Raw genomic sequence first — 19,770 nt, 5'->3', positions numbered from 1 at the left:
TAATAGCATACTTTGATAATACTTCTGGTTTGAATTACAACATTTTTTTCAGTTTTTAATGTATGAGGTGCAGTTGATGTATTAGTGCTAGATTTAGATTTGAGAAAAATGCATTCAGTTGCAGTTTTATTCTCCACACTGTTATACCACGTGCCAAATGAGGCCTGACATTGTCATGCTGAAATGACTATGGACTTTCAGAGAAAAGATGTCACCATGATGGCAGCATATGTCTCAGTGGTACATTCACATATATGTAACTCACCCATGCCGAAGGCACTGATGCCCCATACCATGACAAATGTTGACATTGGCACCTTTAACTGATCACAGTCTGGTCTAAATTGTCTTTAGCAAACGGCAAACTCACTGTCCATTTTTAGAAAAAAAAGCTAAAAGTGGACTCAGCAAACGTTTTCGTTGTCTTCTGTCTATCTGAGATAAAATGTGTGCAATTTGTGGCGTTTCTGCATAGAATAAAACTTTTCGTTGTGTAATAGAATTTTAGGTACACTTCTCAATGCAGCGGTAGACTGTGTTAGGTGACAACAGTTTTCTGAAGTACTTCTGAGCCAGTATGGCTATACAGTATTTATTACAGTAGTATAAGCACTGCTGTATAGGGCTCAAAGGTCAAGCACATCCAACAGTCATTCCCAGCCCTTCCTTAATAAACTGAGATCTTGTTAACAAATGTGAAAGAGCTACATAGTTTGCATTGAGAAATGTTCTTTTTGAACTTCTTGAAGGGAAACATTCACTTCCAAGAAGAGGTACTTTAGTGTGCAAAGTTTGTAGAGACATATCCAAGAAAAACTGCAGCTATAATTCGCTGTCACCATGGCAACCACAATGTACTGAATAAAGAATTTGACCTTGTGTGAATAGGATGTGTACGTTTTTCTTTATCAATTTTCCTAAACATCCTTTATGCTTATAATTGAGCACAAATTCTTACCTAAATATACATGTTATTAGTGTGTAATTGGCAGCACTTTCATTCATGAGGGATTAGATAGTGCCAGGTTATAATATAAAGATAAAGGCTTTGGCATTGACATCACTGCAAGAACTGTGTTTGCCAGGATCTTCACGGCATGGGTTTCAATGGTCAAATAGCTGTATGCAAGTCTTACATTGCTAAGCACAATGCCCCATTAGAATGGTGTTCAGCATACAGCCACTAGACTCTGGAGCAGTGAAAATGTGTACTGTGTAGTGATGAATCATGCATCTCTATCTGGTAGTCTGATTGACAAGTCTGGTTTTGGTGCCTTAGAGAATGTTAATTGCCTGACTGCATTGTGCCAACTGTAAAATTTAGTGGAGTAGGGATAATGCTTTATAATAATGATTTTCAAAGGTTGGTGTAGGCCTTGTAGTTACAGTGGGAGAAAATAATGCTTCATCATAACTAAACATTCTGGCTTCTTGTGTACGTCCAACTTTGTGAGAAGGACCTTTTCTGTTTCAGCATGACTGTGCCCTAGTCCATAAAGGCATGGTAACTTGACTCAATGCTATCAAACACCTTTGGCTGTAAAAAGAAATAGGTGTCCCATTACTTTTGTCCATATAATGTATATACCGATCAGTCATAAAATTAAAAATACCTCCTTGTTTCTATACTCACTGGACTCACTGTCCATATAGAAGCACTTTGTCTGACATTTGACAATTACTGACCGTAGTCCATCTGTTTCTCTGCATGCTTTGTTGGCCCCCTTTCATGCTGTTCTTCAATGGTCAGGACTCTCCCAGGACCACTACAGAGTAGGTATTATTTAGGTGGTGGATCATTTTCAGCTCTGCAGTGACACTGACATGGTGGTGGTGTGTTAGTTTGTGTTGTGCTGGTATGAGTGGATCAGACACAGCAGCGTGACCACTGATGAAGATTTCAAAGATGACCAACTCAAACAGCAGCAATAGATGAGCGATCGTCTCTGACTTTACATCTACAAGGTGGACTGACTAGGTAGGAGTGTCTAATAGAGTGGACAGCGCTGCTGTGTCTGATCCACTCATACCAGCACAACACACACTAACACACCACCACCATGTCAGTGTCAGTAATTGTACAGTACAGTCAGTAATTGTAGAACTACAAGGTGCTCCTAAATGGTAAGTGGAGCTGATAAAATGGACAGTAAGTGTAGAAACATGCTGTATTATAGTATTATAATAATAACCATTAAACTAATTAAACAATTATTTTTTATAATTATCAGCATTGTTATAGATCTGTAAGGCTTATCAGATCATAGCAAACCAGCACCTGTGAGGTAAGTACCTCCAAGCTTTACTGTTTACAAACACTGTGTTTATTTGCATATTTTACAAATAATATTTACAAAATAAATGCATTTTCTATGAGAATTCCTTTAAAAAAAACAAAATATTACAATATTTTATCGTTTCCGCTTTTGAAGTTGTTTTTTTAAGTGACAGTTTGGCAAATTTCATTAAAAACTTGTTAAGCCGACGAATAAACGAATACAAATACTGTTTTTTGTCATATACAGCAACGTGTAACTTTGTTGTGAAAACTTGTAGTTTTGTTTTTATAAAATAATAAATATTATTATTAAAAAAAACAACAACAATCCTCTCAGGTTAGCCTGTGCTGCTAACGGTTTTTGGCTGCAGCTAGCCATATGCTAACCTTCTGTAGTTTTTTCTGTAGCCTTTTATGGACTATGTTTACTTTTTTATTATTATTTTGTATTCAAATAAATATCTAGTAAGTCAAAGGATAACTTAAAATAATGTTTTGTATTTGTTAATTTAACTCCTGTAAAAATTGAGACTCCACTATAATTACCTCAGATTGTGTGTTTTATTTAGCTTGTGTAGGTAGGAATGTATATTCACGCTTAGGGTAAATCTGTTATATTTTATTTAAAATGCACTACACTTTTTGACTATTTTATAATACTAGAAAAGGCTGTATTTTATTTTATTTTTAAGGAAAAGTGGAATATGAATATCACACGTTTGGTTATCTAGGAAATTCGGTTATTGAATTTAACCTTCTGGCATTATTTGTCAATTCTTTGTTAGTAAATAATGACTTATTTTACTACATTTTTTGTTAAATATATTTACTGGCTTGACACGTAAAAAGTACGTCTAACAGTGTTGTGGGAAGAAACAAACACAATGCTGAAAGAAATTATGTTTAAGCTTGCTTGACTATGAACAGTGCCACTAATTATTACTATTATTTTACATTTTTATCATACATTTCTTACACATTTTAGCCATTAAAAAGCTATAAAAAACTCCCAATGATGTGAATAACTGAATGAGTGAATGACTGAATGAACAAGGCTGACTTTTCAGCACTATCCGCTGAGCCAGCGCCTCTGTACCGTCAGTACTGGATTCACTATTTGGCAGGGCTGCTGTCGTTTCGGTGTGTCGTTACAGCGCATGCGCATACTTCAGCGCGCGTCCGCTATTCGACGCTCCTCTATTACCGCACGCGTGAGCGCGCACCAGGAACGCGCTCTGGGCACCTGCTTTTCTAGGCGGCCGGGCGGGGAGCGGGTGTCATTATTTGGCAGCGTGCGTCGGACAAGAAAGCTTTTCCTAGATCCTCTTCCTTACGCAGCAGCGGCGTGGATTCAGTCTGGTTTTGCACTGGGATTTTATTGGACCTTCGGTATCTGAGGAGCTAAAGAATCTCTGAAATAACACAGGATTATCCCTCAAAGGCCTTTGCTTTTACGGAATAACGGAACTCGCATCTCTAACGGTAGGACCCGCTTTTTAGAATAAAAAGGTGCTTGCCTCCCCGGTCTTATAATAAATGGTTTACACCAAAACTCTGGAGAATTTCGGGTTGGATCGACTTGTTTGGATGAATCAATATTAATTCCCATTTACTATGATTTACTATTCGCTTTTAGTTGAGATGTGCATTTTGTCTCGTCTCTATTGACTCTAAGGATGGGAGGCATGCTGTGGAAGAGATGTGATGCTGGCTAGTGATGTTGGCCATCTTCCACTACATGCCTCCCATCCTTATGATATTAACTATTCTTATTATAAACCATTCTTGTTATTTTTACTTCAGTAGGTTTGTTCTTCCTCTGAATTACATGCTTGGGCTATATGATGTTTCTTCACGTTCATTTAGCACATTTAGCGTGCAGTGCTCCCGTTGGCTTTTTATGCATCTCTGATCTGATGTCCCACTAGTCTTTGTCCTGATCAATTCATTGTCCTGGTCCAGGACGTTGTCACATCCCAAACACTATGCCAATGCACACTGGCAGGTTAGATTCTTCTTTTTTTGCTGTTTTGTTGAAACGTTGTTGTAAAAGCGTGCATACTTTAATTGTGTCTCAATATCTTGGATGGCCAGTGAGCATGACAGACTGACAGTTAGGTCCAGGGACTTCTATTATTGGGTTAACCTGGGATACTTTACAGGAGTACCTCAGCATCTTTAGCATGTGGGAATACCTCTGGCAGCTCTAACACATTTCACAGTACTGTGCTGACTGAAAATGTACAACTGATTAAAGTTTAACATAGTTCTTTGGGTATTTAGTTTCTTTAGTAATGTCCTTTCAGAGATGACTTTTTTGAAAGGAAGATTTTGTGCTTTGTCACCTGGTGTAATTGAACATAGCTTAGAAACAAAGCATTAGTAACTAGAATTACTTTTACTGTATTTTTAAACTCTGATCGTTAATGCTGCAAACTTGGATAAAAAACAGCTTGCATTCACTCATGCCTGTCAATCTTCGAGTGTAATGTTTGCATTATATAGCATATTGTAAAGATTTATCAAAAACAACTAACCTGCATTTTTGTGAGATTTAAGTAAACTGATTTTCTCTTTCTGTGTTATATTACATTTGATTATTGTTAATTTCACACGTGTAGACGCAAATCGAGGTACTTGCATGCACCTTTGTTAGATGTTATTACTTTTAAAATTAAATAAGTTCTAATTACATATGCTGCTGGTAAAAGCAGTGCCTGAGTTCCGGGGGTTAGAATTCCTGGCTGGGCTCACAAACACACAAGGTGCATGATGTTATGTAAATCTAGATATTGGTGGGGACACATATCAGCGCAGCCTTAGCACCACTTTAGTAGCTGTACTGTTTAAATGTTCACTTTTGAGTCTTTATTGGGGCAAATGGCACCTAATGCCAACTCTCTCTAATCTATCTTAAACTCTATCTCTCTCTTTCTCAAGGCTATCTCAAAAAGCTATAGATCAAAATACTGAGGCTGCATCCCAAACTACATATTATGTACTAATAGTATGTCATCAAACAGCAGTGGTAATGTTGCTGATTTCACATATTATTTAATATCCTTTATGTTAGAGCTTTTTTAAGTAGAGTAACTGACTGAGTAAACATTTAATGACCAGTTTTATTACAGTTAGTGCACATAAATATATAACATGTCTTAAATTCTTAAACTATCCCACTCTGTCTTGTCTACCATGCCAATGTCTACCTGCTTTGTTGTCAAAATTTTGCGTTGTGTTAAAATAAGCAAAAATATGTTGTAACATATAAAACCTTTGGAGACATTTCAAGATCCACCATACTTTTAAGATTCCAGATCTAGCTTGTTGTTTGTGACCCCTCACCTGGAATGTCTCTTGAAACCTGGCTCCTACTGTTAAGAACCACTGGTTTAACAGTTGTACTTTTAAAGTAATTTTGTATATTACATACTGAATTTCATTTCATTTTCATGTTGTACGACTACCCTGGCCAGGGTTGCAGTGTGTCCGGTTTCCACGGAATCACTGGGCGCAGTACAGTAACACACCCCAGACCGGACGCTAGTACAGCGCAAGACCTTGGCAATCGCCCTTCCTTAGACATAACAAACGTCTGTATGGACGTCTAGCGGTTAGGGTACTGGACTAGTAATCCAAAGGTTGCTGGTTCAAGCCCCACCACTGCCAGGTTGCCACTGTTGGGCCCTTGAGCAAGGCCCTTAACCATCAATTGCTTAGACAGTATACTGTCACAGTACTGTAAGCCGCTTTGGATAAAAGCGTCTGCTAAATGCTGAAAATGTAAATGTATGTAGACGCCCAACAGGCCAATATCCTTGCTGGGGATTCGATCCCAGCGGTATTGGGCTACTGTAACTTGCTGCTGTGCAACCCGAGCACTGTATGGCTCACTGACGGTATTTAATATTTACTGCCTTAATGAGTGCCTTTAATTTTTCCTCGTCAGTTTCTACTTAGTATTTTCATTAACCAAAAGAATTTGGAAAGTGATTTCTTTCTCATTATCAATCTGACTTACTTTTTTATGTCATGCACACCAGACTTTGCTAACATAAACAAGTTTTGGCTTTAACAAGGAAGCGAGAGTGTCGAAGTGCATAAATATTGGAACACCAGTGAATTTAAGAAAAAACATAATAACATGGTGGGTTTGAATTAGATCCTGCTAAGTGTATTCAATTTTCAATTTAGAGGCTGTATCATATTGATTTTATTAAAACGCCTGTATAAAAAAAATAGCATTTATAACGCTACATCTCCAGCAAAATGTTTTAAGAATCGAACACAGTTACACAGTACCACTCATTAACTAGCAGTAAATAAAGAGGTTAATTCCATAAATTGGTTACTATTGTACATTTATATTTGCCTATAAACAGACGTTAATTTAGACTGGTTATAATTTTGTTCTGTTTTACTTTGCCTTGATCTGACTCTTAAATAAACTTACTTTATTTTTTAATATTGTCTTCCTCATTAAACGAAATACTGTATTACCCAAATAGGGCCATAACTGCTTCCACTATTTTGGGAAGACTTTCTACAAGTTTGTTTGTTTGTTTGTTTATTAGGATTTTAACGTCATGTTTTACACTTTGGTTACATTCATGACAGGAACGGTAGTTACTCATTACACAAGATTCATCAGTTCACAAGTTTATATCAAACACAGTCATGGACAATTTAGTATCTCCAATTCACCTCACTTGCATGTCTTTGGACTGTGGGAGGGAACCGGAGCTCCCGGAGGAAACCCACGCAGACACACAGAGAACATGCAAACTCCACACAGAAAGGACCGGACCGCCCCGCCTGGGGATCGAACGCAGGACCTTCTTGCTGTGAGGAAACAGTGGTACCCACTTAGCCACCGTGCCGCCCCTTTCTACATGACTTTGGAGTGTGTCGCTGAAGTATTCTGCCTAGTCTGTCAAATAAGCATTTGTGAAATCAGGCACTGATGTTCGATGGGAAAACCTTGCTCACAGTTGTTGTTTCGATTCATCCCAAAGGTGTGTAATGGGGTTAAGATCAGGGCTCTGTGCAGGCCCCTGTAGTTCCTTAAAACCAAACTTATCAAAATGTGTCTTTATGGACCTTGCTTTTTGAACAGGGACTAAGTTATGCTAAACAAGAAAGGGCCATCAAAGTGCTGCCACAAAGTTGGATGCAAGTAATATGTTGAATTGATTTTATATACCACTTAGCAATGGGTGTGACTAAAAAACCTAAACTCAGTAATGAGGAGCGGTGCCCACATTCTTTTGTTAGTAAGTTTGTGACTAGGAGACTTTGAGCCAGATCCATGGATTATTTTATTAAGTTGGATGAAGTCCAAATCTAGCCGTCCTCTTAAGGTTTAGGCAAAAAAAAACATCTTGTAAACTTTGCTCTTTGTGCTTATTACAGCTCTAGGTTACACTGAAACATTAAAACTGCTCTTGCTGCATACTGTACATGATGAGCTTTGCACAATGTTGGCAATCATGCTTATATTAGTCCGTATTCTTTATAAGCTCATTTCTTATACACACTAGTAATAGTGTGTGCGTGTGTGTGTGTTGGTATTGTTTGTTTAGCGATCCTCTAATATCTCAGAGTGCAGAAGCTTCTCTGAATTATGCTGCAATAGAAAACCCACCATACTCCCGCTTTGTCCCATTACAGTAAGTCCTGGTTTTCTGTATAAGATTTATGGCTTTGTGGTGCTGTAATCGGAGCAGCTAGAGGAATCCAAATGATGGGAGAGGGCATGGGGAGGCCAAATTTAGCAGCACAAGTTTTGAGAGGCATGCACGGAGCAGCTTGTTAGTGAGTTTTTAACCAAAGACGCTAGTGTTGTTACCAATGCAAACTTGTTTTTTTAGCACACAATGTATACATAAGTTTTGCTAATAAAAAAAGAGCATACATAGCTGTTAAATATTTACAGGCTTGTGAGTCAGCCGCATGTGGGTGTTCTATATACTCAATTATGCACACTATATGGCCAAAAGTTTGTGGACACCCTTTCTAATTATTGATTTTTTTTCATTTCAGTCACTTGTTGTGAAAAAGATAATAAATCAATGATTAATAGAAAAAAACAGTTTAACATAGCGAACATAACAGTACTAGAGAACAGTAACATGAATATACACACTCTACACTGGTTCAGTGTTCCAACAACACTAACCAAATAATGACTTATTTATTATTTATTCCGTTAATCATTTGCATATTTGTCAATTTAATATTACTCAAAAAGTCATGATGTTCGATTCGTCTTTTTGGTGACCTCCTGGTTGAGCTGCTGATGCATTCTTGGTGAAATTTTGGTAGGCTAGCCAATCCTGGGAGGGTTCATCACAGTTTTTTTGGAGAATGCAGTTTGGCTCTCACTGTGGTTTGTTGAAGTCCCATAGCCTTTCCAATGGCAATTTGAATGATTGTTTTGCATCTGTATATGTTCTTTATGAATGTGGGAACATGCTGTGCTGTGTTTTGAGACTTTCTAGCCTGCTTCACATTGCCGTCTTTAAGTGATGTTCAGATTTAACAGGTCTGGCAGTAATCATGTCTGAATGTGGCTAGTGACATTGATCACAGAATTTGGTTAACTGGTTGATTTAGTAGTTTAGGGGGGTAATTACGTTTTCACCTAGAGGCCAGGTAGAGCTAAACTGCATTTTTCCTTCAATAAATGAAATCATGTTTAAAAAAATTTAATAAAAATAAATACAAATGTTTGTTTATGTTTGTTTGTTTATTAGGATTTTAACGCCATGTTTTTTACACTTTGGTTACATTCATGACAGAAACGGTAGTTACTCATTACACAAGATTCATCAGTTCACAAGGTTATATCGAACACAGCCATGCACAATTTAGTGTCTCCAATTCACCTCACTTGCACGTCTTTGGACTGTGGGAGGTAACCAGAGCACCCGGAGTAAACCCACGCAGACACGGGGAGAACATGCAAACTTCACACAGAAAGGACCCGGACCGCCCCACCTGGGGATCAAACCCAGGACCTTCTTGCTGTGAGGCGACACTTAGCCACCGTGCCGCCCAAATAAAAATGTATGTGTACTTATATTAAAAGTAGTTTGATGATATAAAACGAATGTGTTTTATACAATTCTAATGTGTATGTATAGTGCTTTTTACGATATACATTGTCTGAAGGCGGCTTTACCGATTCTCAGACCAAAAACCCATGATGTGAAAGCCAAGGGCAACTGTGGCAAGAAAAAACTTCCTAAATATTACAAGATAAGGGATGTTCATGCTCGGGTGGCCTAGAGAATATGTGGAAAAATATGGCAATAGCATAAAGCAATTTGTGTAGCTAAAAACACCTGAATCTGTAATTAAGTGATCACATTTTTTTGTTATTTATAATAGCACATGTTAATACAGGTCAGAGATTTTTTACTTTATGTTTATTTACCCCTAGTTGGAAATGACAGAAATGAGACTCCATGATTTATTTTACTTGGTTTTTGATGAATCCTTTTGATCGGTCACCACAGCAAATCATTCCTTCTGTATTTATGAGCCATTACCATTATGCCACATTATACCAATATTATTGGTATATTAAAATCAGGCACATGCCTGATTACTAGTTGCTGGATAAAATAGTCAACCAGAAATTATCTGGAGCAAATGATGAATTATGCCTTTACAGCTCATAACACACCAACTACCTCCCTCATACTAGCCAACTCTTCATATTTTTTATAGGATTGACATTTGCAAGTAATTGCCTATATATGTGCTAATTCTCTCTGCTGAAAGTTGTTGAATAATGACTTACTCTTCAATACAAAGTCTCCAGTTTTTCATGCATAATCCCTTTCTTACTGCTTTAAACAGACGCAGTGGGAGATCAGGCCTTCTTTAATTGTTTAACCGGTTGGTCGCTATGGTGTCTCCAGGCCTGAGCTAAAGGCCTGGCATGCTTATACAAATAGTCTGTATTAAGCTTTGCAGGACCAGTTCAATAGTGTTCTTTAAAGCATGCTGAAACCTCTAAATCAGAAGACCACATGTGTCATGGCAGTTTTAGATAAGAATACTATTAATATATTGATTCTGTCCCTATCAAAAATTAGGAATAGGCATGTTGCTCTTTAGATGTTAACTTGGTAAATTAATAGTTTTTAAATATCTGAATAAAAATATATTATATATATACAGTGTATCACAAAAGTGAGTACACCCCTCACATTTCTGCAAATATTTCATTATATCTTTTCATGGGACAACACTATAGACATGAAACTTGGATATAACTTAGAGTAGTCAGTGTACAACTTGTATAGCAGTGTAGATTTACTGTCTTCTGAAAATAACTCAACACACAGCCATTAATGTCTAAATGGCTGGCAACATAAGTGAGTACACCCCACAGTGAACATGTCCAAATTGTGCCCAAAGTGTCAATATTTTGTGTGACCACCATTATTATCCAGCACTGCCTTAACCCTCCTGGGCATGGAATTCACCAGAGCTGCACAGGTTGCTACTGGAATCATCTTCCACTCCTCCATGATGACATCACGGAGCTGGTGGATGTTAGACACCTTGAACTCCTCCACCTTCCACTTGAGGATGCGCCACAGGTGCTCAATTGGGTTTAGTCCATCACCTTTACCTTCAGCTTCCTCAGCAATGCAGTTGTCATCTTGGAGGTTGTGTTTGGGGTCGTTATCCTGTTGGAAAACTGCCATGAGGCCCAGTTTTCGAAGGGAGGGGATCATGCTCTGTTTCAGAATGTCACAGTACATGTTGGAATTCATGTTTCCCTCAATGAACTGCAGCTCCCCAGTGCCAGCAACACTCATGCAGCCCAAGACCATGATGCTACCACCACCATGCTTGACTGTAGGCAAGATACAGTTGTCTTGGTACTTCTCACCAGGGCACCGCCACACATGCTGGACACCATCTGAGCCAAACAAGTTTATCTTGGTCTCGTCAGACCACAGGGCATTCCAGTAATCCATGTTCTTGGACTGCTTGTCTTCAGCAAACTGTTTGTGGGTTTTCTTGTGCGTCAGCTTCCTTCTGGGATGACGACCATGCAGACCGAGTTGATGCAGTGTGCGGCGTATGGTCTGAGCACTGACAGGCTGACCTCCCACGTCTTCAACCTCTGCAGCAATGCTGGCAGCACTCATGTGTCTATTTTTTAAAGCCAACCTCTGGATATGACGCCGAACACGTGGACTCAACTTCTTTGGTCGACCCTGGCGAAGCCTGTTCCGAGTGGAACCTGTCCTGGAAAACCGCTGTATGACCTTGGCCACCATGCTGTAGCTCAGTTTCAGGGTGTTAGCAATCTTCTTATAGCCCAGGCCATCTTTGTGGAGAGCAACAATTCTATTTCTCACATCCTCAGAGAGTTCTTTGCCATGAGGTGCCATGTTGAATATCCAGTGGCCAGTATGAGAGAATTGTACCCAAAACACCAAATTTAACAGCCCTGCTCCCCATTTACACCTGGGACCTTGACACATGACACCAGGGAGGGACAACGACACATTTGGGCACAATTTGGACATGTTCACTGTGGGGTGTACTCACTTATGTTGCCAGCTATTTAGACATTAATGGCTGTGTGTTGAGTTATTTTCAGAAGACAGTAAATCTACACTGCTATACAAGCTGTACACTGACTACTCTAAGTTATATCCAAGTTTCATGTCTATAGTGTTGTCCCATGAAAAGATATAATGAAATATTTGCAGAAATGTGAGGGGTGTACTCACTTTTGTGATACACTGTATATATATATATATATATATATATATATATATATATATATATATACAGTATATATATATATATATATATATATATATATATATATATATATATATATATATTAAAAATATATTAAAAACTATAAAGTTTCTATTTTGTATTTACCTGTTGTGTAACACTGAAACCATTTAAGATTCAGATTAGGACCAGAATGAAACTTTACAATTTATGCTTGAAATTAACACTGGGTTCAACAGTATGTCAGCCAATCAGAAATGACAGTTCAGAAATTCAGTTCTGTATATAAAATAAAGTAGAAGCAGATTGTGGCTACTAGCACAACATTAAGACAAAAAAATGTAACAGCTTAACGTGTAAACGTGTAAGTGTCATTAGTATAATATTTATCCCTTCATTCATTGTCTGTTTTACCATCACTGAATTTAACATAGCCCAGTAAGAATTATTTCATTGTTTTATTTTCATTTTTACTAGCATTTTATCCTGATTGCGGTGGGTCCGGTTTCCCAAGAAACACTGGAAACAAGGCAAGAGTACATTCCAGACAAAAGAATAATCCATCTGCCATCCATCCCTCAGACACAGCCAATCATGTCTTTGTAGGTGACCGGTTGCTTAAAACCTGCTGAGATTTAAAGTTTTATTGGATTTTAACAGTATTTGATAGAAGTCATGAATGAAATTTAAGGACACAAACAAAAATCATTTAATAAACAGTGAAAAGTACATGTCTGGGCATGCAAGTGAGTTTGCGTTAGTTAACGCGTGTGTCTGTGCATGTGTCTTAACATAGTAAATGTCATTGTCACACAGTAAAATGTCATTTCCAGGTTTTTATGTAAATGACTGAATAAATTGTACAGAACTTCAGATCTTAACAAAATCATATGGTGGGAATAGACTTTAACAGTATTTGATAGGAGTCATAAAATAAATGTATAGACGCAAACAGAAATCATATCATAAACAGTACATGAGTTGAGTACATGTCTGTGCATGCAAGTGGGTGTGCATTTGTGAACGTGTGTGACTGTGCATGTGTGTGTTAACGTAGTGAATGTCATTGGGGGACGGGGGTGAACAGTCTAGCCATTGGAAGATGCACTTGTCAGTCCCAAGCCCATCCAGAACCGATGAGCAGTGCTTTAATAGACACACATTTCACATTATAATTGCTTTTAAATTATTTTAGCCATGTCATTAATTTAAAAGAAAGTAAATTACATTGCAAACAATTTAGATTTCTCACCATCCATTGTAGACAATACTGTGAAAACCAGTGTCACTTAACATAGCCTGCCACCGCATCAAGAAAAGCTGTATTCAGTTTCAGCTTGTATTTAGAAAACAGACAGACACTGATTCTCTGTGTGTGAGGGTAACTTTGACACAAAGGCGTATTTTGAGATTTTAGACAGACATGCGCTGCCATGAGTGCAACATCTCTGCCAGTGAAGTCCATAGTTATTTTAGCAAGAAAATGCCAGGCCTCATTCTGCATGTGCGGGCGGCACGGTGGCTAAGTTGGTAGCACTGTCGCCTCACAGCAAGAAGGTCCTGGGTTCGATCCCCAGGTGGGGCGGTCCGGGTCCTTTCTGTGTGGAGTTTGCATGTTCTCCCCGTGTCTGCGTGGGTTTACTCCGGGTGCTCCGGTTTCCTCCCACAGTCCAAAGACATGCAAGTGAGGTAAATTGGAGATACTAAATTGTCCAGGACTGTGTGTTCAATATAACCTTGTGAACTGATGAACCTTGTGTAATGAGTAACTACCGTTCCAGTCATGAATGTAACCAAAGTGTAAAAACATGACGTTAAAATCCTAATAAACAAACAAACATTCTGCATGTGCTACAACAGTGTGGCTTTGTAGAGACACAGTGCATGTGCTTGACTGGTCTGCCTGCAGTCCATATCTGGGTCTTATTGAAAACTTATGGTGCATCATGAAGATGAGAATTAGACAACAGCAGCCACAGACGACTGAGCAGCTGAAGTATTGTATCCAGCAAGAATAGACAAACATTCCACTTGCAAAACTGCAACAATTAGTATAGTTAGTTTTCAAATGGTCAAAACGTGTAATTAATAGAAAAGGTAATTGAACACAGGGGTAACACTTCTCTGCCCATCTGTACTCTGTACTGTGATTGGAAATCTTTTCTTTGTACCTAAATTAAATAAAGATTTAAGAGAATTAATTACAGCTATTTTTAAAGTATATTATACAAAAAGTCCCAACTTTTTCAGAAATAAGGTTTGTATACTTTTATATAAGTATACATGCCACTGATTAAACTGTATAACACTTTAGATCCTTACAAATTCCCAAAATATTGTACACTTACAATACAATTACAGGCATCTCAGAGCAATGTTGAGATATAACACGACTTCTCTCCATTTATTATTACTGATGCAAATTTGATACATTTTGCCAGTTTTATTTTGGCTCTTTTGTCTTTAAGTACTCTAATACCATACAAATAGCTAATTGTTAACCAGTGCTAATTGTGAAGAGTCTGTGATGCCCTTTAGAATGTAAGCCCAGGATCTTAGACAGAATGAAGCGGTTACTAAGGATACACTAGCAACCGTGTAGCAACCATGCCGTTACTTTAATGTAGTTCTTTTTTTCATCCATACCTCCATACTTGCACCAGGTTCCTATGAACACAGGTTTAATCCCCACCTCTGTGTCCAAAGGGGTTTCGTTTATTGTCTTACTAAACATATATTTTGTTTGCACAATGGCGCCATAAGGTAGCATTGATGCTTCACAGTTCCACCCAGTTTCTTCCTGCTACTGTCTTCTCACCTCCCAAAACCACACAGCACAGCACTTAAATGCACTTCTCCACAGCCCTAGATACCTGGGTTTAAGTCTCTGCAATGTCTTACTTGTGTAGATTGGAGCACTGTGCAGAGTGTTTACCTGCCTTGTGCACAGTGTTTCTGGGTGGTGCAGACTCTAATCAGAATCACACAGTTAGCAAAAAGGAATAAACTTCCACCCCACATGTTGCCTACCCCCTACAAAACACATTTTAGGTAATTTTCTTCCTCTCCTCTCACCCCTCATAAGACCTTAAATTGCTGTAATGCATTCAGTGTGTTTGGCTATTTGATGATAAGCTGACGCAAGCTGACTGGGGATGTACTGCTAACCACATCTGCCAGCTCCTCTCGTTTTCTTTTATTCTGCTCTCGCCAGGCCTCGCCTGTTGTTTTTACCATCCAGACTCCTCTATTCTTTCATTCCACTGTCTCATATCCTAGGATAAACCAAGAATACAATCTGGCTGGAGGGTACAGAGGGGCTGAATGTCCGCCCCTCACCCCATCTATTGTCTAATCTCTTTCTGCATCTGTCAGTCTTCTCTCTCACTCTCACTGGATTTTTCCTGGGAGCTTACTTTTTCTTTCTGCTACAGACAGCTTTCTACTCCTGGTTCTGTGATTTTTGTTTCTTTTTAAAAATATATATCTATATATGTCAGGCTGCCTGACTTGCTCACAGTTTTCTGTCTTTTTGCATTCCTTCAAATGTTTCAGATTATTCAACATCCAAAGGGAATCTTCTATCAAAGCAAAGTTTGCAGACAATACACTTGGAAGACTTGTGCTTTTGTGTTCTCTATCAAATCCATTACCTCTTACAGTACATTTTCTTATTCTTGGTTCTTGTATTAACTGGCAAAAGTCATTAGTATCCTTGTACTGTGGCTGTAATGGTATTTTTCTTTACTAAAATCGACTTCAGTGATCTTTAGCCTTTTCACTAAGGAGTTTCTTTTTAAGTCTTCAAGGAACTGTGTATGAGCTAATGTCCCATCTCTAAATAACCTGTACTGTACAAAGTATTTTGGTAATTGATTTTATTTTTCGATGTAGCTTCTAAATAAGTAAACATTAAACATTTTTTTCAAATAATGAATACATAAACCATATACAACAAAAATACAAAATTGCACTATTTATTTATTTTAATTTGCATATTCTTCAAGAAACTTGATGAACATCTGTATGTAAAAGACAACTATGCTTGGAAAAAAAGAAGAGAACAGTTACCAAAAAAGATGGATGGATACTGTTAGAGGAACAATAAACAAACTATAAGGAAGTCTGAAGACCCAACCAGAAGACATGATTTTCTGAAAAAAACAAAAACAAATCTGTAATAATTCAATTCATTTGCATTCAACGTCTTTTGGTTGCTAACACCTACACTGGCCAAGGAAGGCCACAGGCTTCGGGTTATTGACCAAACCATAGGAGTTGTTGTCAGGCTGATGGCATTGCAGAAATTTAAACTCGAGACTCAAAGTTTGCGTTTTTGCTGTTTATGGTGACTACAGCATTTGATGTTACGATGCTTCTTTTTAACTTTTATAATGTCCACCTTCTGGCAGCTTATTCAAACCCAGATGCTCTTAGTTTTTACTTTATGTTGTGAAAAGTTGTAGGTCAGTGAATCTTGCCTCAGAACGCTTTTAAAGTATTTGCCGACAAATAAGGTCAGCAGTTAATGTGTCCTACAATGCAATTACATAAGCTAAGCTTGGTTGCTTTTAGCCATTAGGGGTTTTGGACAGATGGCCACTTTCATTCAGACCAGCTTTGGTGGTTTCTCTGGGGAATCAGTGCACGTCTGTCACTGAAGGATCTGTGGTTGCTTACTTTGCTTTTTGAATACGATAAATATGAGTGCCAACCTTTTCTTGGAAAAAATGTCATCTTTACTAACCCCTCTATCCTGGTCAGGGTTGTTTTGGGCCAGTTTGGGTGTTGTAAATGTGCCAGAGGTTGCAGTTGAGAAATTTACTTAGAGACAAAATATAAAACTTGAATTTTTAAAGTCTTGAATTTAATAAGTGAATATTCTTGTTTAATTGTTTGATCTCATTTGCATATTAATTTATGATTTTATCTTACATTGGTCATGTTTTAAGGTTAAGTTTTAATCCTCTGTATTTCACAGTAATGTTATTTATGATTCATGACAATACTAGGTCAAACATGTTATTAGGGTTTTAGTTATATTGTAATGTTCATTGAGGATGCTGTATTTGTTATTGGCAGGATTTCATTTTCTTGAATGAACAAATAATGTGATGAGCACAGTCAGTCCACTAGTCCTTCCACATTAAGCTGTTGTTGATGCTGCATCATGTCTTTAGTGGATGCATTGTTTCCGCTAATAGAAGCATTAACTGACCGGTAATGGCCCACATTATGTAGGTGAATCAGCAATCGGATGGAAATATAAACTCTCATCTGTTTGAATGTTGTGTTAAGACGAGTGTTTTACACTCTTACACTTTTCTCAGTTTCATGCAGACATTAAAATGGAATGTAAGAGCACAGAACTGTGTTAGCTTAGCAGTTAAGGTACTGGACTAATGATTAGTAGGTTGCAGGTTCAAACCCCATTACTGCCAAGTTGCCAATGTTAGTTCCCTGAGCAAGCCCCTAACCCCTAATTGATTGCATTGTAGATGTAGCAGTTGTAAGTATTTTTGGATAAAGGTGTCTGATAAAATGCCATAGATGCAGATGCAGGTATCTAGCTATAATTTGCCTGTAGGTTTTATGTGATATCTTACTAAGTTGCATGGGGAAAAAGTAATAAAACATGGAATTCGTTGCTTACAACCATTTTCTGACGTTTCAATTGCTTTTTGTTCATGTGCGTACCAATAAAAATATTAGCTATGCACTTGGCTAATGTGTTATGTGCCCCCTTAATATGGTCCTGCCCTACATGCCATCATGGTTTGTTTGGGTTTAGATTTAATCATAAATCAAAAGTCTTTTCTTTTGTAAAGTCTGCTTTGTTGAACATGATGCTGCAGGTGCACTAAAGTTGACTGCAAATCTGCTGCAAAAGGTTTGGAGGTGAAGTTGTAGTGAGACTGAACTCTTAAATTGGGGTCAGCGGTCAAAAAGGTAATTTCTAACAGCATAATTGATTTTGGCTGCTAGATCTAGCCATGTACACCCAACCGGCAAAACCTTGTCCCTCTGGTCTGTACAGTGTAGACAAAGCTCTGGCAACCTGAAACTGTGAAAGGCTTTTGTAAGATTGCAGCGTCTGCAGTAGAACTGTTTAGTATGTTACAGTGGTAATCAGAACATTTGTTAAATGAACTGAACATTTGCTCATAAGGCTGTTTGAGTGTATGAATGTACTCTGCACTGGAACACCACTCGTCTTTGTCATTTATTCCAGTCGTTAAAAATTAAGGCTTGAATAGGTCTTTGCAGTGCCACTGAAACCAAAAGTTATGAATGCTTCTATTATAAAAAAATAATTGACTCAGTCTTTATTTATTTTATCCAGAATAGTGATTGCAGCTGAAAGCAATTTGATTCTCTGGTGCTTATGGATCTTTATTCTGCCGCCCCGAACTTAAAAAAGGGGCTGATTGTGGAGGCATTTATCATACAAACGCATTTCTCCCAATTTTTTATAAGGTCAAACATGAAAACTGTTTTGTTAGATGGAGTCTCATAAGAGTTGGATGTTTTAATCATTGGAAATAGCAAATAATTTCGAAAGAAAATATCTTTGCTGTAGTCATGCAGGTGGGGGTTTTATGCTGGAAGATTGTCTTATTTTGCACTTTTACAGAACAATAGAAATAACATTTATACCCGAGCCTTTTTCCCACTTAAATGATTGTCACACAACCTAAAATTAGCAACATTTTTTGAGAGATTTTGCAACAGGTCTGAATCTCAGTCAGGCATACACATACAGATATGATAGTTTTTTCCTGAGGGACGATTAGGAGTTCGGTGTGCTAAAGGGGATTGCTAATGCCCCATGATAGATTGGAGTCTTGTGTGTTACTGCATTGAGCCCAGTGATTCTGAAGAAACCAGACCCTCCACGACCCTGACCAGGATAAGGAGGCGGTAAAACATGAAAAAGAAATGACCATTTTTTTCCATTCAATAGTGAACTGCACATGACGACAAATCAAATCATCAAATTTTCAGTAAGGACCTAAAAAAGCAAACCATTTTTAGTGTGTTTGGGGGAATCTGGGCCTATTTATTTAAAAGAGCATTTGTGAGGTCAGGCACTGATGTTGCACTAAAAAGCCTAGTTTGCAGTTAATTTTAAAGTTTGTCCCAGCTTTTGCATCGGAGCCCTCATCATGACGGAACAGAAAACTGTCTTTTAAACTCCAGCCACGCTCAGGTGGCGCAGCGGTAAAAACACACGCTGGAACCAGAGCTGGGATCTCGAATACATCACATCGAATCTCAGCTCTGCCTTACCGGCTAGGCTGTGCATCCACATGAACAACGATTGGCCTGTTGTTCAGATATGGGTGGGATTAAGCCAGATAGGGTCTCTCATAACTAATGCAATGACGACCTCTGCTGTCAGGGTGTGTATCTCCGTACACCGTGCTAAGCTGAACTGCACTCATCAAAGTGTAGGTGATAAGATGCATACGGCATGCTGCCCACGTGTCGGAGGGGGCGTGGGTTAGCTTCGTTCTCCTCAGTCAGAGGATCGGCATTAGTGGAGAGGAAGCATGACACAATCTGGCAATTGGACGCGCTAAAAATTAAAAAGGGGAGAAAATATATATATTAAAAAAAAAAAAATATATATATATATATATATATATAGCCTAGTGGTTGTAGCATAGTGGTTAAGGTACCGGACTAGTAATTAAAGGGCCCCTGGTTCAAGC

General features: G+C 38.2%; 1 protein-coding gene across 1 annotated transcript in view; it reads left to right on the top strand.

Annotated features, from left to right (window-relative positions):
* The first annotated feature begins 3,631 nt into the window (after nucleotides 1-3,631).
* Nucleotides 3,632-19,770, top strand: part of ctnna2 (catenin (cadherin-associated protein), alpha 2) — a 600,844-nt gene continuing 584,705 nt past the window's right edge. Inside the window, exon 1 of the mRNA XM_063008183.1 lies at nucleotides 3,632-3,760. The gene's annotated coding sequence lies outside the window, so the exon portion shown is untranslated. The remainder of the gene's footprint in view (nucleotides 3,761-19,770) is intronic.

This window comes from Trichomycterus rosablanca, chromosome 14 (assembly GCF_030014385.1).
Source record: "Trichomycterus rosablanca isolate fTriRos1 chromosome 14, fTriRos1.hap1, whole genome shotgun sequence".
NCBI lineage: Eukaryota > Metazoa > Chordata > Actinopteri > Siluriformes > Trichomycteridae > Trichomycterus > Trichomycterus rosablanca.
This window is presented reverse-complemented; position numbering and strand designations above follow the sequence as displayed.